General features: G+C 35.2%; 1 pseudogene; it reads left to right on the forward strand.

Moving 5' to 3' along the window:
- The first annotated feature begins 11,244 nt into the window (after nt 1-11,244).
- LOC149142927 (putative kinase-like protein TMKL1 pseudogene) lies at nt 11,245-13,487 on the forward strand (annotated as a pseudogene).
- The last annotated feature ends 9,673 nt before the right edge of the window (nt 13,488-23,160 follow it).

Raw genomic sequence — 23,160 nt, forward strand, 5'->3', positions numbered from 1 at the left:
AATGAATCCTAGATCAAAATGAGACTAAAAAAGAGACCAAAAAAATATAAGTAACTTGTTAAATGCTTTAAATGTGGAGAAATAACTCACAATGTTTGTAATTGTTCAAAAGTCAAGAAAAAAAACAATGAATATGAAGAAGTGAAATCTATAGGTAAGCTACTATTTCATTCTAATTGTAGAAGAATAGGTCATCTTTCTTCTAGATGTTCATATGCAATTTCAAAAAATAGTAGCAATAAATGTAGAAATTTTCTAAACCACAAGACTGGAAGCTACTTCACTGATCCGTGGAAGTAAATTCACGATCGAGAACACAAATAATTAACATGCTTGACATTAAGATTCAACACACATACACAAATATTTATCTAGGGGAAAGAAACTGTTTTATATTGCATTAATCAAAGAACCCGGATGAATACAATGTGCACTGCTCAAGCTTGAGCTCAACCTGCACCTGTATCTTCTATCCTTTACGTGACTGATTGACCTTGGCCAATACTTAGCCAAAATTTCGAGCCTCCAAGCTCCTATTTCCTTGTGCAGTTCCTCAAGGAATTAGCCCCCTATTATTTAGGAAATTCCTCAATCTGGATTATGTAATTCCTCTAGGTCCTTCTCTGGCTGCATGCATGACCCATACAACTTGGAATAATTTACAACTGATAGTACTACCCTTGAAATCCAATCTCAATTGGGTAACTCAATTTATCTGCATGCAACAATTATTTTAGGTCGATTGGTCAATTAACTGGATGATCACTTAGTGTGAAAAAAGTTACACACCCTCAACTAAACCTCCACTAGTTCTGCAGACAGTGAGAACTAGTTGCACTGACAGTAACTCAAATGAATTGAAATAGATTGCTACAAATTAGAAATCAATCATGTATAATTGAACTCAAGTGTATCCTCGGATTTATTGAGTTAACTAAGTGACAAGAGCCATGTCACCTCAATTAACTAACTCCAAGTATTCTGCTGAAATTCAAATTTGAATTTCTCCAAATTTAATCAAGGGAAAATTAAATGAAGAATTTCTTGCTGCATTTTCAACAAAAGAACATGAGGTTGGGAGAAAACCCTATGAGATCAATAGGAAAAGTCTTTACTCCTTAGAAGAGGATTTCTCATCAAAGGGAAGAGACATATATACATCTAGTAGTGATGGAGAAGGGATTTCACTGATCACAATGGAGGAGACACTAGATTCAAAGAAAGAATAAGATGAAAAGAAAATAGACCGTGAATATGATCTTTCATGGTTCTTTTGAATCAATTGATGAAGAAGACCTTGATGAGAATATATATTGTAGAATAAAACTGATCTCTACTTTAAAGGAGATTAAGAGACTTATAGTGACACACCTAAATAAAAAGGAAATGTTATAAGATTAAGAAGACAAGGAATTCGATAATGATGAATTAAAAAAAAACCATCATTATGATGAATATTGAGCAAGAGAAATACAAAAGCATGGAAGAGTAATGACTAGCTAGTTTATTGAAAGAGACGTCATTGTGAGAAATTATAAGCTAAGATTGTCTCGTTGAGAAATGATCTAGAAAAGGCGAATGACTAGATATCTCAATATCAGATGTTAGGTCCCTATACTACTAGTGTAACCCCTTATTGTTATTAGTACAACCCCCTTATTATATTGTTGTGCCCATGTAGTCCCCATACTGTTATTATTGTGCCCTTATATTATTATTGTTATGTCGGCTCTGATTATATTATAACCCCTTAGACTCCTATATATAGAAATGAGGTCATGTCATTTGTATCATCCAAGAATTGTTCATTTTGTAATGTAAAGGAGGTTTCCCCCTCGAAGAGGCTGAATTCTAAGGCGTTGATCTATCTTTTCTATCTTTTTGTGAGCTGGTTTCATAACATTTGGTATCAGAGCTTTGGGATTCTAGGGTTTCGCTGCTCCAAACAGGTCATTGTGGAATTTTCGCTATAACTATTTTTCTGCGATGTTTCAGAAGCTAAAAAAAAAACCCATTTGAAAAGTAATCATGTTCAACCTCGGTTCCAAATTTCAGATCTTGTTGCACTATATTTGCGGAGATATGATATGAGGAAGTTAGGGTTTTTGCAAGCTCCATAATTTCATCTAAAACAGGTTATCATGGAATTGTTGCTATAACGCTTTCGCTACAAAGTTACAGAAGCTCAAAGAAAAAACCCATTTGAGAAGAAATCGTTATAAACCTTGGCTTCGAATTTCAGACTCTGTATCATTGTATTTTCGGAGATATAATCTAAGGAAGCAAAGGTTTTTGCAAACCCCCGAATTATATTACAAATAGGTCACCTTGGGAAAATCATCATAACTTTTGCTCTAAGCATCAGATTGTATTTTTGTAAGAAGTTATAGAAAGAGAACATAATGTGGTTTTTTGGGTGTCATTTTTAGAACCTAAGGTTGAAACAGTGACACGGGGCACTTTGTACAAGTTCGCCCTACTGAACTAGTCTATAATCAGGTCACCTTGGGAGATTTGGCATAACTCTTCCTTGGAGAATCCAATCTTGATCAGACTTGTAGAGTTAGAAAGAGGACTTAAAGGGCTACTATAGAACACCATTTCAAAACTTGCAGATTTGAAATTACAAAGTTACAATCATTTCAAGATTGAGCTCCTGAAATGAAGAAAAGGCGATATGAGGAAGTTTGATGGCAAGGATTCGGTAAAATTGGATACTACAGATGGAGAAATATTTTGATCTACATGGTGTACCACTGTTACAAAAGGTAAGTATTGCATCTAATTATTTAGAATCAAATCAATTTTTATGGTATAAAGAGCTTTGTTCTTGTAAACCACTTGTCACGTGGTCAATTTTCACGGAGGAAATGATAGCACATTATGAGGATACAAAGAGAAACACCTTCTTTAGCCAATTGATAAATCTCAAACAAAAGGGTTCAATGGCAGAGAACATTGAGGACTTCCAAAAATTGAATATAAGGGTAAATGATGTTTCAGAGAAGAAAATGGTTGATGTCTTCATAAGGACTTTAAAGGATAACATTCAACACGAGGTTCGTATTTGGGACCCTGATTCATTGGAGAAGGCATTCAGGTTGGCAAGAAAGATTGAAAGCGAAATTATGGAAACAAGGAATCCCACCACTCACGACTATAATTATGGAAGTTTTTTTTCTCCTAACCTTCCACAACCTACAAGGTTTACACCATAACAATTGGAAGAAAAAAGAGAAAAAGGGCTTTGTTACAATTGTGATAGCAAATACTCTAAAGGTCATAAGTGTGCTAAGAAGAAATTATTTTACATAGATTATGAGGAGGAGGAAGAAAATGATCAAGAAACATCAAAAGAAGAGGATTATACACCAGGAACCAACCCCAGAGAAAGAAGAAATGAATCCAACCATATCTTGTAATGCATTGGCCAGAATTACCACTCCTCAAACTATCAATATAGAAGGACATATCAAGAAGAAAAATGTTCAAGAAGTGAAATATCACATTGAGCATCAAGAAATGAATTCGACCATCTCTTGTAATGCATTATAAGAACTTACCACTCCTCAAACTATCAAGATAGAAGGACATATCAAGAAGAAAAAGGTAATAGTGTTGATTGATTCGGGTAGTACCCATAATTTTATTCATTGTAAGATAGCCAAGGAATTGAATTGCTTCCTATATCCAGCACCAGAGTGTCAAGCGATGGTTGCAAGTGGAGGAACCATAAATTTCTCTGGGAAGTGCCATAATATCAAGCTATCCATGGGAGAATATGTATTGAATAGCCCAATTCTTTCCATTCCAATGGGTGGTGCTGATGTTTTACTAGGAGTCTAATGGCTACAATCTTTGGGTACGATAGCTTTTGATTTTCAAGAAATTTTCTTGAAATTTTTTTTGGAAGGAAAGGAAGTTGAATTGAGGGGTATCGAAGGGAAACCAGGAAAGATAATAAACTCTAACAGCATGACAAAGCTTCTAAATAAAGAACAACGGGGCGTAATTGCACAATTATGTTCGCTAGAGGATACCACATCGAAATCATGTATTTCTCTAGATATCCAAAACGTTTTGGACAATCATTCCAATGTATCTGAGACTCCCAAAGGCCTCCCACCTATTTGTGATCATGATCATGCTATTCATTTGATTCCAAGAACTGTTCCTCCAAAAATCAGGCCTTACAGATATCCATATTCCCAAAGGAGTGGGAACTCATTCAAAAGTTGCAGAAGATCCCAGTTCAAACAGTATTGCGAGAACTTGATAAGGAAGGAAAAATCATATTGGAGCCTGAAGCAGTCACAGAACCGAGAAATCGACAGCTACGAAATAGATCAATTTCAGAGTATCTCATCAAGTGGAAGAACTTACCCACTGAAGATTCCACATGGGAGGACAAGAATTTATACAGAAGCATCAAGAACTACTCAAGCGTTGAGGACAACACTTTTTGAAGGACAAGGGCATGTTAGGTCCCTATACTACTAGTGTAACCCCTTATTGCTATTAGTATAACCCCCTTATTATATTGTTGTGCCCATGTAGTCCCCATATTGTTATTATTGTGCCCCATAGAAGCCCACTATTGTTATTATTGTGCCCTTACATTATTATTGTTATGTCGGTTTGGATTATATTATGACCCCTTATACTCCTATATATAGAAAGGAGGTCTTGTCATTTGTATCATCCAAGAATTGTTCATTTGTGTAATGTAAAGGAGTTTGGCCCTTCGAAGAGGTTGGATTCCATGGCGTTGATCTATCTTTTCTATCTTTTTGTGAGCCAATTTCATAACATCAGAAGTTTGATGAGTACTAACACTTTAGATGGTATTATCAACAATCAAATATCTATTATCATCAAGACTGGTCTTAGTTATGAATGATAATCAAGAAACAAGAAAGCTGAATACAAAGAACTAATAAGTTATGTTGCAATAGTTAAAGGACCTAATAGAAATATAGCCAAAGGAAATGGTAAAAATAAGTAGCAATAAGGAAAAGTGAAAGATAACGATATAAATCAATAGCATCAAAAGAGAAAAAAACTACAATAGTTCGAACAACCAAGAAGGGTAAGCAAGAAATCAATAAAATACCTATATCCCACAAAGAGAAAGCCATCAAAGAATTAACGAACCGTATCCTCGAAGGAAAACTATCCCTAGGTACCAAAATATCTTCTATGGTAATTGTTATTCATGTACAAATTTTGGTCATAAAGTTGTCCATTCTAAAGAATATCTAAGAGATATTCATATTAGAAATGAGTCATATTAGTCCTCAACAAATAAGGGAAACATACTTGAAAATACCCATAGGAGTAGTATGAGAAACAATAATTATTTTGCTCCCTTTCTTCAATTACATTGAACGTTGTAATTGTAACAATTATGGACATAAGCAACTGAGTGTAAAGTAGCAAGAGGAAACCTCCCTCTGAGAATAAGCAAACAAAAGAAGGAACTCATACATGGAAGGAAAAGAGGCACAAAGAAGTAGAAGGGTGTATATTTTCACTCTATGCTTGAAGTAAAGGAAACCCAAGGCATTTTGATAATGGATGTTCGATGCACATGATAAGGGATAAGGACTATGCCAAGATGCACAAAAGGATTTAGTGGAAATACAAGCAAAGGAATAGATCAAGATAAGGACCAACAAGAACATGTGCATATAAACAACAAAGGGAGCATAAAAAATGCAGTAATAAATCAATAGAGGCCTGAGTTGTTTCATACGAAAAATAGAGAAAGTATAAAAGAAAAATTTCCCCATGAAGGCTCTCTTCATATAACTATGAAAGGAACAAATCAAGTAATCTCCGTGAAGGTGGTGTTAATAGATACAATTATTTTTTTCCCTTAATGGATCACTCTGAATGCTTCAAATATGAATATCATGGACATCAAGCAAGTGACTGGGGAAAATTTTAAGAACCTTTAAATTTATATGTATAATAAATGAGCAAATCCTCATGATACATAGGAAAATTGAAAGACAATTTTATCAATAATATAATATGTATATATAATTTTTTTGGTGAACCTATTACAAATTATATTATCTTGTAAAATCATGGTGAATCACTAATACAAAATGGATAATTAGTTACTAAGAAATCGACTAAAATTTGCATATAAACAACCATTTTTTAGTCAGTGACCAATAGTGGCTAATTTACAGTATCTTATAAGGCGACCAAATTTTAGTCATATTTAGCTTAATCATTAATTGGTTGTCTCTTTTATTGTCTAGTAGTATATTTAGTCATAAACTTGGTCACTAATTTAGTCATTAATTACCACAATTAATGACCAAATACATAACAAAACATACTACTACATGATCACCCAGAAACAATATACTACTACATGATAATCTGAACTTTGAGGCTGAGACAAAGGACGGGTTTCGGCCCTCTGGAAGACCTATGACAAAGCTTGTTGTAGATCCTTTTGTGGATAAAATTGAAGGATACTTTTTCTTACATTTTGAAGGGTTGAATTGGCTCTTGGTGGATGGTCATCTTGCTAGTTAGTTGACTTTGATGTATCTCTTGTTGCAGCGATTCTCTAAGGAAGAGGTTGGCTAGGTTTTTCCCCTTTGTGGATTTTTACTAGGGTAAAATATTCTTGTCTTTTTGTGCATTGTGATCTCTATTGCTCTAGTGTTTTTATCATTGAATTTTTGAATGTATAATTACTTAATGATCATATTGTTGCGCTAAAGAACATATATACAATTTAAAGTAATTATCAAGTTTCATAAATAAGTAATTGTATCTATTGTATTAGATTGCTTATCATAACTTTATAGGAAGAGGTCTTCATGTTGTAAAGCTTGTAGGGAACACCACCTTGTGATGACCTCTGCCTACAAAGCTATGATAAGGGCATTGGGTCCATGGGGCACCATGCTTGGAGGGCACACCACCTTGTGGTTGGAAAAAAACCTAGGGTAACACTTGTCATTCTTGTATTATAGAGAGGTGATAGGTCCATATAGGGTTGCCTTATTGACTTAGTTTGGGATTACTTGTGTGGACCTAGTCCATGCTTTATGGTGGTCAATATCACATATTCTATATAAAAGGACGAGAAATCCTTTGTCAATATTTACTACTACTATATTCATTCTTCAATATTTGTAGATGTTTTAAATAATACATGTAGGGAGAAATACCTAAGGTTTGTGCTGCAAAACCTAGAGGAGACATGAAGATGGATGTTAGTGCTTGAAGATGTTCTTTGGTTCCTTTCTTGTGTGATGTAAGAAGAATTCAAGGCTTTTGTTGTAGAGCCGAAGGAAAATGGGGTTGAATCAATAGCTGATGATGCTAATATGGAGGATGTATTTGATTCTAAAATTACATGGGAATTGGAAATCAATGAGCCTTTGGAAGATTCAGTGGAGGTGAAGAAGGCTAAATATGTTCTTCATGAAGCCAACCATACAAAACAAGGTGTTTTGTATATGAGAAACAAAATATGGCTGAGATTGTATATTTCAAGAATATTTATGAATCTAATGGACATGAATGAGGTCAATTTTTTGACCTCACTCTTTTCCATCAAATTCCAAGTATTCCCAAAATATGCAATTGAAATAATGCTAGCTAAAGTAAAAGGGAAAGGAAAAATTATGTTATCCAACTTACTAGGCCAAGGGTAACCCCAATAATAAGGAGAGGCCCTAGAAGGTAAATTTTAATATCATATGGAAAAAATCATAAATGAAGTCTTGCAGTTTGTTTTCATAAAAGGAGAGGTATTGTCATCTGCAAAAGGCCAATCTGCTTGGGATTTTCTAGACAATATATGTAACTGCTTAGTGAATATGGACAGTTATAGTCCTTAATATTTCTCATGGTGGATATGTACATGGAAATAATTTAAAATGGAAAACAAATGATTAGAAAAAATATCCAGAAGTAAATTACCTATATAGACACCACAACTTAAAACACAAACTTTGTCAAGAGGTGCCTTGGGATTAATTTTGGCAACACAACCGGCATGCGCAACAGTGTACTTGCTGAAAGTGGACATACCAAGGAAGTGGTAAATTGGCTTCCCATTGATGGAAAACCTTGAATTTCCATCACTCATCATAACTCCTCTTTCAGTGTCAATTCTTAGCAAAGCACACATGTTGCTCTCTTCTGACTTGCAGCACTTGCATTCTTTGCATTCTCCAGTGAATATAGGAAGGAAACTATCACCCACCTTGAGTTAATTTACCCCTTCTCCAACACTCTCAACAATTACGTGTGCAGAAATGATCAACAATTAACCACAAGGAATTTTTTTCCATAAAATACTACATTTCTGGTTGAATAATTAATTTCAAATATAGTTAATTTCAAGATAGAATTTCGCGTGTTAAAACAGATTGGATACTTAGCTGCTTCATGTCCAAAGATGCGGGGAAAGATAGGAGTGCGACCCTACAACCAAAGCAGTAGTAGACATTTTATTACTAAGAAAATTTAATTTCCACTCAAAGCAACATTCTCATGGATAGTCTAGATGGCGAAGATGTCTTAACCTCAAAACTACTAAGCATTTAGAATGGTAAAAAAAATGCAATGTGTAATATTCTAATTGTTTAAAAGATTCAGGGCTAAAAAAATCTATGGTTATAGGCCTTGTTCTGACATCCATATGAATCTTCTAGCATTGAGAATGTTGGATTCCATGTTGATTGTAAGGAAGTAACTATTTCATTCTTAGTCATTGCATTTGTTTAACTGTCAAGATAACTCTCTTGTAAAGTTGATTTTTACTGTGTTATTACTTTTTATGATGCGTGATGCTTGAAGGAATCTCTGGATAACATAGGCCAGATAGAATTTTGGTATGATGAAGGAGGTAATGCACTAGTATATGACTTTGGTAATAGGAACAAGGTGTAGGGGAAGAAATGGTGGTTGCCAATTCCATGGGTATCTGTGAATGCACTATTAGATGAAACACAGGAAAAGTTATTGGAGAGACCATACAAGGTAAATTTTAATATCATATGGACATAATCATAAGTGAAGTATTTCAATTTTTTTCATAAAAGGAGAGGTACTGTCATCTACAAAGGCCAATTTGTTTGGGATTTTCTAGACAATATATGTAAATGCCTAGTGAATATGGAAAATTAAGTCCTTAATAGTTCCCATGGTGGATATGTACATGGAAATAATTTAAAATGGAAAATAGATGATTAGAAAAAATATCCGGAAGTAAATTACTTGCAGATACACCTCAACTTAAAAAAAAAACCTTGTCAAGAGGTGCCTTGGGATTAATTTTTGCAACACAACCGACATGTGAAACATTGTACTCATTGAAAGTGGATGTACCAAGGAAGTGGTAAATTGGCTTCCCATTGATGGAAAACCTTGAATTTCCATCACTCATCATAACTCCTCTTTCAGTGTCAATTCTTAGTAGAGCACACATGTTTTTCTCCCCTGACTTTCAATGCTTGCATTATTTGCATTCTCCAATGAATATAGGAAGTACACTATCACCCACCTTGAGGTCATCTACCCCTTCTCCAACACTCTCAACATTTCTGTTTTTAGGATCACCAACAATTAATTACAAGGAAAATTTTCCCATAAAATACTACATTTCTAGTTGAATAATTAATTTCAAAGCAAAATTTCATTAATTTTGTGTTGGAGTTACCTTGGTGAATATAATGGCATCAAGCAATTGCCACAACTCATCAATACTTGGAATATGATATATATTCTTGATAGTCCTCTTGCTAAGATCTCAACAATCAATGGTCAATCTGAATGAACCACCCTTCCTAATTAACACCATAGGTGATGCAAATGGACTCTTGCTAGGGACAACATGACCACTTCAACATTTTTTTTTCAATTTCATATTTAAACACACGGGATATCTATAAGAGTTGTGATGTTCATATTTTCCTTTAAAGCATTGTTCAATACAAATCCACAGTGCCAACAACCTGAACTCAACTCTTGATTTTTGCATGAAGTATTTTCAAATTAACATGAATTAATAACCATCTAGAGAATGAAGGCCTATGAAAATCTATACTTCTGGTATGTGTAACTCCTCCATATTTTTCATCCAACAATGACCTTCAACTTACTTGACACATTATTTTTGTCAGTGAGCCCTCCAACTCTACAATCAAAGTAGGTAGTGGATGCCTTCCAACTCATAATTTTTTATAGCATTTTCCAATCCAAATGTCAGGTGCAGGGTAACAAAATTCAAATGGAAACAATAAGACAACAAGAACTATAGCCTCAGACACTTTTGCAAGCTAGTTCAGAAACAGTTCTAGCAATTAAATAGTACTTAGAACAACGAAAACCATTGGATTCATTTTTTGTCAAGGATACACAAACATCTCAGATTCATACATTTTCAATTCTCTCTTTGTACCCAATTTGACTCGCCAATTGCTCCAACTCAGTCTTCACACTCATGTCTAAAATATTGGACAGAGTCAGTCCATATCAGATGGTGAAGCCTGCAATCAGAGAGGGATCAATGACAATTTTTAGTCTAACATTCTTGGCACCAGTTAAACTTTGGACCTTCTTGGCAATTTTAGCCAGATGTCGATTCTCAAGATTTATAAAAGTTGGTACCACTGCCAACTATGTGTTAGTTATCTTATTGTAGGCCATCTTGAACTCTCTGATAATGTCATTAATGATGTCCATCCTTTTATTGTCAATGAGGAGGTAGAGGAAATTCAATGTTGTATTAGTTGTTCATAAAAATCAACAGAAATGATATATTTCTTCATAAGTGTTTGACCTATGGAATGGTCATTCATATTTTATTCTAGAATTCAGACCCATATTCTGCATCATTGAATGCTTACTTCCAGGACCATTCAAAGCTCATAACTAAAGTAACCTATTTGATGTCGATATTGATTGTATATAATAGTGTATTGATGCATTGTTGATGTTATCATGCTTGAGCAGTCCTTATTTTCTATATGCATATGTCAACGAAAATAAGATGTGTATTCATTACATTGATGTTAATTTACACTTTGTAGTGTGACTTAATGTATATTTTATTTTGCTTTGTCATGATTTTCCTAGAGTAATTTTTTTAGTTGGTAAATATTTCTTTCTTATCGATATCCTCCTTTATCAAGCCTTAATATTCCTATATGCGTATGTCTACTTTTTGACTCCTAAAATTTCTACGAATGGAAAAAATGTTTTAATGTTCATATGTTTAGAGGAAATATGTCTTTAGAGATTGGGAATAGTGCTAGGCTTATGTCTGTTTCATTCTCAGGGAATAAGCTCAATGGAAGCATTCCTCCTCCAATATGGAATCTCTATGGGAATCTTGTAGATATTCTTCTAGATGGTAATGATTTGAGTGGTTACATACCAAAGCCTGCTTTGCCTAATGTTACATGCAATAATTTTCAAATTTTGGACTTGAGAAATAACAATCTGCAAGGGCCCATGCCTATGTTTCTTAGATAGTTTCATGGTCTGCAAGAGTTGGATCTGAGCAATAAATCTTTGTCTGGTAAAATGCCTGAAGATCTTGTCCAACTGAATTTATCAAGTTTGAATTTGGCTCTTAACAATCTCAGTGGACCCATCCAATTTTTTCACAGAGTTTTGGGAGTGAGTCATTTGCAGGAAATAGGCTCTATGGGCCTCCTCTTGCACCTTGTGTAGGAGCTCAAGTTCAGAGGCATTTTGGATTGAGCCCTAGGGAAGTTATAGGAATTGTTATTACATTAGTGACAACCATTGTTGTTTGCGTGTCCTTGTTGATAGGCATTGGAAGTGCCCACAATATGAAATTGCCGGGAGGAGGAGGGGACCCTTCTTTGAATGAATTGGAAGATGAAGAAACAAGGGAGGGTAGATTGGTGGTTTTTTAAGGTGGGGATAATATCACAATGGAGGAAGTGCTAAATGTAACAGTTTAAGTATTGGATAAGACCAGCTATGGCATTGTCTACAGAGCCAAGATTAGCCAAGGAGGAACTATTTCTCTGAGGCTTCTTAGGGAAGGGACTTGCAAGGACCGAAAAGAACTCCTGCCTATAATTAAGGATTTGGGTCGCCTTCGACATGAAAATATAGTCCCTCTTAGAGAATTTTATGAAGGAAAAAAAGAGAAGCTTCTTGTATATGATTATCAGAAGAAAGACAACTTGGTTGGCCTTCTTCATGGTAAGTTTTCATTTTGAAACCCAAGGTTAAGGAATATTTTCTATGTTGTCTTTTGTTTCTTCTCCAAAAATTGGAAAATTGATTAGATTATATCCTTCATTCATAGGATACAAACTATACACAGATTACAAAGAATCAAATAAAGTATAGCCTTGAAAATTAGCTATATCATGTATTACCAACAAAACAACATTCGTAGGGTCCCGTGAAATGGGCCATTGAATTGATATAACTCATGGCCTTTTTGGCCTCTACATTTTAGAATTTTTCTATTGTTGACAAGACATGAATTTCACCTCCAAAATAAATGCAGTTCTCTCAAAGATATAGAAAAAGTAGAAAATATTATCACTTTACCTGGAAAGTATCCATAGTCTGCTTCCACTTGAAAAATTGAGGTTCAAATTACAATAATAAGGTTCAAGAGGCCATGGTGTAACCATATATTAAAAAAAATTAAGAATGCACTAGGTCTACATCTCACATACACATAAGTTGGGCTCTAGATTCTTATGAAGTCTTTGCAATGCTCTCTTCTTCATTCAGGGAAATCCTCATCTTGTAGGTCAGTGGGATGGGTCCTTACTTTGTCTTACTGATGCAAAAATATCCTTGCTTTTGCAGATGCTCAAGGTGGAAGGCCCTCTTTGAGCTTGGCTCGTAGGCACAATATAGTTCTTGGAGCAGTAAGAGGACTTTTCCACCTCCACATTGGTCTTGAAACAACCATCATTCATGGAAACCTCAAATCCAAGAATGTTTTGATGGATGAAAACTATTTGTCACATATGATTGATTATAGTATAGATTGGTTAATCACTCCATCATATGATCTTCATATGATGAATGTAGCTACACTTTAGGTCTACAAGGCTCCTAAGCTCCAAAAGATGAAGAGGACCAATACCAAGACAAATATATACAACTTTGGAATTCTCCTATTAGAAATACTCATTGGCAAGAAACCATGCAATAATTAGAGCTGTGATGAATTTGTGGATTTTCCTTCTATTGTGAAGATGGATGTATTGGAGGAGATTATGTTGGTGTTGTTTGATGTTGATATCTTGAGGGGATTGAGAAGTCCTGTAGACGATGGATTACTTTGAGAAATTCAACTTTCCATGGGTTGTTGTGAACTTTCTCCATCGGTGAGACCAAATATTAAGGTTGTCATCCAACAATTGGAGGAAATAAGGCCTAAGACTCATTCTACTTTATATTCTCCCACTAATACTAAGAGTGAACCACAACTTGCATGTTAGCTTCGTGTTCATTATTTGTACTAAACTTTAGGTAGTTTTTTGCCTCTCCAGTTGCATAATTTACTCTGCTTTTTCTATTTCTTTAATGGAAACTTTAATGTAGATCTTAAACACACATGGGCAACAAGAATAATCTGAAGGATAAAACATGAGAGTACAGTTTTTATTAACAAGAGATATTCATTTATAGTACATATTGTGACCGTTGGGTTCCACATCCCACAGTCTCTTGGACTCCTTTTGTCTATTCAGCTTCCACACTAACCCATTGAGGATTAGGTGTCCAACATTCCCCCCCTTAATCTGAAGGGTTATGTATGAGTCCAAGAAGAGATCTGTAATACAAAATGTGCAAAAATGCATGGCAGCACTAGGCTGAATGTGCTCTCTGAAATGTTGGTATAAAGGATGGTGGTTTAAGGATGACCACCAACACTGGAACACTTAATGCAGTTCTTGGAACTCTTCCAAAACTAGCAAGAAACTAAAGTCTTCTGCTAGAGGAAGTGCTCCTATTGTTTTGAAGAGGGAAACCTTCAACCATGAAAGGGAGGTCTCACCCCGCATAAAAGGGAGAACTTCAACCTAAAAAGGGAAGTCTTAACCTGTGATGGTTTAAGGATGGCCAACAACTCTGGAATGCTTAATGCAATTCTTGGAACTCTTCCAAAAATGGCAAGAAGATGAAGTCTTCTGCTAGAGGAAGTGTCCCCAATTTTGTTCCTAGAATTCTTCCGAAACTGGCAAGAAGCTGAAGTCTTCTGCTAGAGGAAGTGTCCCAGATTGCCAACTGAAGGCATGTTCATGGGCATCTTTGTCTCTGGCTATAACTTTGAAACTGGTGTGGGAGGTTGTGGCTCAGGCTCACTTGATGTGACTTTGAAACTTGTAGTTGACCATCATTTCCACCCCGTCAGATACAAGGTGAGATGAGGGAGAAAATTCAACTGCAAGACTGTTCAATACTCTTGAACAAGTTCTGATATGTGACTGAAATATCTTCTTGGCTGTTGATGCCCATTGCTAGGAAGCGATCCATCCAAGATGAATCTTTGTTCTTGCAGGACGTTTGTTTTTGAAGCATCTGTTTGAAGAATGACTGGTTTTATGACAATGCTTACATGGATGAAGATCAAAACAATGATCTTTCAAATGGCCAACTCGATCACAGTGTTGGAATTTCACAATCTATTGTTGTTGCTATGGAAGAGGAGTAGAATCTGGAACAGCTGGAGGTGAACTGTCATGAATGAATCCAACACTCTGAAATTAAATGGGCTTTGGGTAGTTTAGAATATGAAAGGACAAGTCTTTCTCATATCCAAGACCAGTTCTGTGCTTGTTGTCGACAAGCTGTTCCCAAGGTCTGATGATGGGCTTGGGAAGTGCAGATTGAGTTTCTGCATCTACATGTACAACTGCTGCTTTATTGGGCACTGGATCTGAATGAACTTCAACAATATTGTCTTACTGTTTATGGGAGGAAGTCTCAATGTTCTGAACAGAAACATGTTCAGAATGACTCCTCTATTTTAATTCTTCTTGCTGTAGCTGAGATTCGAGCTGCAAAAAATCAATTTTCTCTTGTGCATTTTGTAGACAGACCTAAATGTCAGTGAGAGAAACTTTGCTGACTTTTAATGTATCATGATTAGTAGACAATATGAGAGTTTTGAGGAACTCTAATACTTCATTTATTCTGGCCATTTTTTCCCTCAATGTCAGATTTACACCTTAAAAACTGATCACAACTACTACTCAATGCAAAATAGTAATACTTATTCACAGTACACAGCAATATCCTTTATAAATGTTAGCAAATGATCAATGTGCAACCAGCAAGCACCAATTACAATCCATTACATAAAAAATAAGGGTTTACTCATGACTTGCATTATGTTCTGACAATACAACCAACAAAACTTTTCTCCATAAAATATTATAGTCAGGGCACCAAACTCTTTATACAGCAATCGAATCAAGGAATCAATGCACTATAATGAGTTTTAAATATAATGCCACACTGGGGCAGCAACAACTACAAACTTGCTTGGATCCTTCAAATAATCCTTCACTTTCAAAGCAGAAATGATGGCTATCAAAACTTGAACAACTATAGTACCATGTCATGGATAGGACTTGAATGCTCATATATAAATACTTTGACTAGGGTACAATTCCATATTCTCTGATCTTGCCACTTTCTTCAAAGAAAACAATAGTCTGCTGTAAGAAACCCAACCGGAATAACTAAGAGAAAACCACAAAGAGTCCTGAGTTTGTATGATTTGGTCCACTATAGTATTTTATCAAACAATTTGTGTATCGAATGCTGTAGGTGCATTCCTTGTTTTTGGCTCAAATTTAGGCCCAACAAGCATAAATAATACTAATAATAAGTGTAGCAACCACAAACTTTTTCACTCTTCACTGAAATACATGTTCAGAATTTACACAATGATGTTGTAGATAAAGAGGAGAGCTAGTATCAGCAGTGAAAATTTCATAGAATAGATGTTCCATTCTTCCACTTTATGCCCTTTGCTACAACCATGTGAAGGTACAGGAATAGATTCAATTGAATGTACTCATGTTTCTGCTACTTGAAAGGCACACACAGTCAGCAGAGAAGAAGAGTGGCTATGTTCTGTGCAAACAGTGGTCTAATCTTCCTCATAATAAAGGCAATGGCTTAGTTTAGCAAAAGAACACAACTATCTCAGAGCCACTTTCAAACTCCAGAAAGGAAGCCCCTACAATTTTTCCTTGAGTCCATATCATTTGACATTTAAACACTGAATTTTCATCTTACATCAAGAAATGCCCATTTTAGTATATTATGCACGTAAAAATTCCAAAGAGGATTCTAAATCCTGGAAGTATTGACATTAACAAAAATGGTGTTAAAGGATAACCCGGATGAGTTATTTTAGCTGGGTGAACAATACTGCATTAGCCATGGTCTCCTCTCATTTTTTGTTGCTAGAAAGAAAAAAAAGAAATGACTATTCGAATACGTCCATGACGAAACCCATGATGTTCAAGACTTGAAGAAAACCTGCGAGGGAAAACTCTACGACTTCCGCTCAAAAATAATGGTGCCCATTCATTTCTTTAATATCTATAGGAGTGGAAGCCATGACATTAGCGTCATGCTATAAGAGTGAGTCAAATAAGTGAGAATTTTCTCCTAGTTGTCGAGAATTCTGAGATGTTACTGTATAGTTCTAAATACGTGATTAATTTCTAGAAGAGGCTTTGATGGACTACGAAGATAGATACCATGTATAGGCAGTGTACCAAAACAACGTTCAACGCATGGCAGTGTACCAAAACAATGTTCAACGCATGGCATTTAACACAGTTTACATGCTATGAACAACGTTAATACAATGTTTGTATACCAGAGTATAGCCAAAAATTTCAACATATAGCCAAAAACTTCAACATATATACCAATGCTTCTAGAATCTTACTGCGGTTCGGATTATCAAATTGCAGGTCTAGTTTCTTGGTCTAGATATCTCGGTGTGCATTCTCTAGGCATCTAGGGAGATGTAATGGATAGCATTGCCTCTGAAGATCGATTTGCACGAGAGAGTGTTGATGCAGAAGTTCTACTGTGAGCGTAGGCGCTTCTAGTCCCCCTCTCAATGCAGCAGCGTTCCGCTGGCCTGCTGATTGATTAAACAAGCGATCACACAGACCTAATACATGCTTTCCAAAGTCAAAAAAGTCCTCAAGGGAACCTGTCAAAGAAATGGGTAATGGCAGAGAGGTAGCATTGTATATTTTAAGGAACACACAGGGTTCAGGCTTGAGATTTGTTACCAGAGTAGCTTCAATGGCAAGGAACATCTATTTGAAAATCTATTTGAGAAAGGGTATCGGAGTTGGAGCTTTTTGTAAAATTTATGGTGGTCGTAAAAGCAGTGGATCTATTGCTCGCCATGTACACAACAATTAGAAATGATGAATATGGTTGAGATGGATCCCAACAGTGGACGACGTATCACATCTAGTGTTCAGAGAGATCTTGATCAGGTTGCTGGTCGTATTGCATTAAAACCAGGACAGCGTTAATACTTGGGACAACGTATATGGGAGCAGCATAAAACTTGAAGCATATGCCAACACCAACCTTTAATCTATGCAACACAGATTTCAAAAGAACTCAACGCTCATACCATGGATACTTGCTTGTTGCTCTGTGCAAACTGTGCGCTTACTGTGCTGATTGCAGGCTACGCCAGGAGCTGGGCATTCTTTGTCAGTCTAAGAGACGTTACACCCAAAAAAACGTGCAAACAATGATTAGAGAGTGCAGGGAGGACAATTATGAATAGCCTAGGGAGCACAAAGGGTGCAGGTAATGGTTATGGCAGAGAAAAATGATGCAACAAATTACAACTAATTTTAGGGACTGAGGACCTGTGCTCTAATACCATGTTAAACACACATGGGCAACAAGAATAATCTGAAGGATAAAACATGAGAGTACAATTTTTATTAACAAGAGATATTCATTTATAGTACATATTATGACCGTTGGGTTCTGCATCCCAAGGTCTCTTGGAATCCTTTTGTCTATTCGGCTTCCACACTAACCCATTGAGGATTAGGTGTCCAACAGTAGAAGGCATATTTCAAAGCCATGGGAGTAAATTCTTGAAGAGGAAACAATGGAAAAATACACAATTTGCATGGTTAGAACCTAGCAGTAGGGATGGATTTAATTAAGTTTACTTACATTGTTTCCAATGTGAAGAATAAAGGATTGGCATGATATCTAGTACAATATAAATTTAACTGTAACATGAAGAAACTCACACAAACTAAGGAATCCCTAATTGAATCAATTTCTTGATAAACAATTGAAATTTTTTCTCACACAAATGCCAATAAATAAACAAATTTGCATAAATTTTTTACTTCTATCTTCTATGCTACTCTTTCCTATGATACCATCTTACGATGTTTCCTTTGCAACATATGGTGCAATTTCTAGTTATTGTTTTGACCAATAACAAAAGAAATGCAAGTGCTTCTTCATGTGAATAAAATAAAGTTTGCAGGTGCATGAATTAAAAGAGATTTTGCAGAGGTGGAATTTAAGTAGAGGTTTTCTACCAAAATCTTGGTCAAGTCCTAATCGCCGTTGGCATTTAATTTTTTACAGAAAGATAAGGAGACATTATTTCCCATACAAATTTGATGGTTACCAATTATTTTCACGTTCAATTATGCAACCCCTCTACCACTCAATGCTCCTTCCCCTTTGCCTCGCTACTTTCTACCCTTGATTAAAAGATTTCTTAAATACCCACCTCCGTGGAACTCATGTAGACAATCATTTTCACCTTCACCTTCACCTTCTCCATCCCATCCCATGCTTTGAATAACCATTAGCTTTTCATGTTTTCCATAGATTCAACCTGGTTGTATGTCCGAATAGAAACAAACTACCCTTAGCCACCCTTTTTAGCTTCAAACACTGTTTCCCAACTTTACCAATCTTTTAGTTGCTGTGAATTTCCATGTTATGATGAAACTTAGAGCATAATTAGACTAAATATTAGAACATAATTAGACTAAATATTAGAACATAATTATACTAAAGATTACTTTTTTCATAATAAATATCTCGAATTTATTAATCTATCAATACTACCAAGATTTTGAGACTTGATAATGATTAAAATGTCCAAAAACAATTTCATCAATAACCATTTAAGATCCTAGGTTATAATCATTTGAGATATTTCAGTAGGAAGGCACGTACTCCTCAAACTTCATTTCATAATTGTGAGAAATAATAACCTTTCATCACTCATTTCATCACTTAGAGAAAATAATAACAACCTTTCATCACTCTGAGAAAATAACCTGTATTAATCAATACTAGAAGGATGTTACTTAGAGAAAATAATAATAATATTCCATCACTCATTTCATCAATGTGAGAAAATAACTAGTATTAATCAATACTAGAAGGAGACTATCTCATTGCTGTGGGAAAATAAAAACCAATATTAATCTAGAAGGATACCATCTCATCATTGTGGGTAAATAATAACCAATGTTAATTGGTACTTGGAATTATATAACATAAGGTCATGTATAATTACATAAAGGTTCTGTTTGAAATGAGATCAAAAGAACCTATTAAAAATCAAGGTTAACTATTACTAAACATGAGTAATGTTTGAGGCTTAGTCACATGGTTTTGTTTGAGTTCGGGTTTAGAAATGATAGGTTTCGTTTGAGTTTGAATTTTTTGATGAGTTTTGGATGAGGTTTGCTATTAAATTCATCTATCACTATTTTATATATAAATACATATGTTAATAGTAAAATAACATTTAATAGTAAGTTTTTAACATCAATAAATATAAAAAATGTTATCACAGACTTGGAAATTGCAAAGATAGATTACAAGATTGAGTTGGGACATAATGTTATGAGTTTTAAACTATCAACTTGGTCCTGACTATGAGATATAGATTCAATGAGGTTTTGGAAATTGCAAATCTATATTACAAGTTTGAGTTGTGACATAAGGTTACGAGTTTTAAACTATGGACTTGGTCCTGAATACGAGATTCAGATTCAATGAGGTTCGCCATTTTTTTTTTGCCAAATTTTAAATCTTAATGTTAAAGTTCAGGGAACCTTGTGATAGATTTAAAGTGAGATCACTCAGGGTCAGAGTTTGATGAACCTTGAGACAAGTTTGAAGTGAGATCACCTTGAGCTTCTGTTAAAGGGAAATCAAAAGATAATAGGTTTGAAGGGAGACTAATAGAGATATTAAAGTACAAAAGAGCCAAACCAACATTGTTAAAAAAATAATAATACCCAGTATTTGTCACTAGAACCATAGTAAAATAATTGTATTCAACTCTTACGTCAACTACATGGAGAGGGGAATTTTTTGTGATGGAAATGGTCTAGTCAAATTAAGCATGGGGAAACCATTTAAATATTTCGAGTACTTGGATTATATTCAAGAAATTCTTTGGCATTTTCCAAGGTTCCATTTTTTTATCAATAAACACATTATAAGTATTTGAGTGAAACTATGTTAGGTTCCGTTGGGTTTAAATGCATTTATCTCTTGTTTTTTTTTGTGAAATCTGTCATCTGACTAATCAAATAGTCATTTTTCCCACACTCAACAAACTCCTTCAGACCCTTCTTTCTATCTAGAACATTAAGACAACACTTTACCACACCCATAACACAAATATAACATCCCCTATATTCGAGTGCAATATATCAGAATATATACATTCATTTATCCAACAACATCCACCATACCAGAGGTCCATGGCAAAATAACATAAACAAATTGTTCTCCACCAACACCCAATATTTTCAAAGCTCTAATGAAGATGAGAAATTTCAACCATACATCAAGAAATATAGAAGAAAGGCCAAACCAACAGAGTTGAAAAATGGGCAATTACGTGCATTATATAAGAACATGGGAAAGTTTTGGAAGGTTGTTCCAAGTTTTAGATAGAAATAAGCGTAGCCCATTCAAATATAATAAAGAGAAAGTGTTTAACTTTGAATACAGAAAGTAGTACCATAGATCACTGGCTGATACCCTACATCGAAAACTGCAGATTAAAAAAAAAATCCATAGGATCTTCCTTTACAAGTGATGTCTCTCCGACATTGTTTCAATTGCACCTAACATCAAAAGCATACTACCTCCTATTCACGATACACCAAAATGATGATATCCAAAGACATCTTATACTAGAAGTGGGAACAACTTCCAAAATACACAACTACTTTGTGGTAATCTGTTAGGCACTCACGACATTAGGGAAATAGGTAGCAAAGATTTGCTACGACAATATTTATATGGATAATAACATATAGTCATATAGGTTGAGAGCTTTGAACACCCTCAAAAATACATATGGAATAAAAATTAAGCTCTATAAGCTCATAAAACACGGTAGGGAAAATTAGAGACAAAATTTATAACAAATACTGCTCTCTCATATCAATAGCAACATGGAAGAGAGGAAAATTTCAGAGTGAAATGTGAAGAGTATCAATATATCAACTTGTTTTGGGAAAATTTCGAAACCTAATATGATTGAGAAATTCAAGTGTGGTGTCTTCATTATATAAGGAAATTGAATTTGGATTTTGTGGTAAAGTCCTCCGCATAGGTGGACTAGAGAAAAATGGGATAACATATTGAATTTAAACTGCCAGTGCAGTTTGGAGTGGAGAAGGAACCAAATTGGTGTCAGTGCTTAAGAAATCTGAATGAGGCCTTCGAAGGGGAGGGGTTGAGAAAAAAGATATTGATGTCCTTATTGTCACATGTCTAACCATTAATGAAGGAACCCACAATATCTTGGTGCTAAAAAGGATGACCTAGGTTGATGAATAGTTTGTGGCATCCATTTTTGTTTCCACTACTGCTATTGTTGCCTATGCAAACCCCATGATTGCATTGAATTAGACCAGGATGACAAATTGGTAGAAGGAAATGTTGCAACCCACTCTGATACATTGGAAATTCCCAATGTAGGAATGATGTTATCCCTTGGGAGATGGCCTTTAATCCATTTCTCTTCATCTCTCTCATGTTCTTCAAATGGGGTGGGAACTTTCTAAGAGGCTCTTCTATGTACAATTCTAACATTTGCACCAAATATGTTTTCTACAATAGCTTCCCTAGACAATGCTAATGGCAATGTCTCATGCAAATAGCTCCCAAAACAACTAGCAATAAGAGATCTATTAGTTGCAATAGCTTCCCATGAGAGAGAGGAGGATGAAAGGGAATCATGAAGAGAGCCCAATCTATTCCTCTACGGAAAATAGACCTAATTAGGGGAAAAATCCTAGACCCAGACAATAACATAGCAGGACAAGGCAATTACTGTCGACAATGATGATTATGACTAGAATTGAAGTTGGAACAACCTTTTGCAGGAAAATTAGAAGAAACCCATTGTGATGATCCTCTAGCTTAGGGTTCATAATGTTGGTGTTCAATAAAATGGATACTACTCTCTCTAGGTGAGCATCTTTCTCTTGGATGTTGAGTGTTGGTGTTTCAACTGTTGGGCCAATTCTATCTCCTTGGACCTATGCTGTGCAAGTGCTCTGAAAATAATAATTTTCTCCTGTTCATCATTACATTCTCCCTCTACTAGTGTATGTGTGCAAAACCCAAGTTGGATTGCCACTACCATCCAACAAAAACCAATAAAATTAGCATACATAACTTAGAAATACTTAACTATTTAGTATAAAGGCAGAAAAATGTTTGTAAAACTTCACATAAAAACACAATCCCAGAACTATAATACCTATTATAAGAAAAATACACCTTAAACTATATATAAAATAATAAAATTTTAATAAGCACTTACATTGTTTTAAACTTGACTAGGCAGTCATGGAAATATTCCTCTCGACCTATTTTTTGTTCTTGGTCCATTTACCCATATAGCTTAACCCAACTAACTCCATAATGCAAGTAAAATAGGGTAGATGGCCTAGACCAGAACACACAATAGTATACACAGGAAATTCTTCTCCTTCTCTTTTAGCTATCTCTTGCAACAAACTTTTGTATACCCTCGTCTCATCCTATTTAAACCACATGCGATGACCATCAAAGGCAACCGATCAT

The sequence above is a fragment of the Pinus tabuliformis genome, chromosome X, assembly GCF_031772625.1.
Source record: "Pinus tabuliformis cultivar Carrire ecotype Pingquan chromosome X, CPIR1, whole genome shotgun sequence".
Taxonomy (NCBI): Eukaryota; Viridiplantae; Streptophyta; class Pinopsida; order Pinales; family Pinaceae; genus Pinus; species Pinus tabuliformis.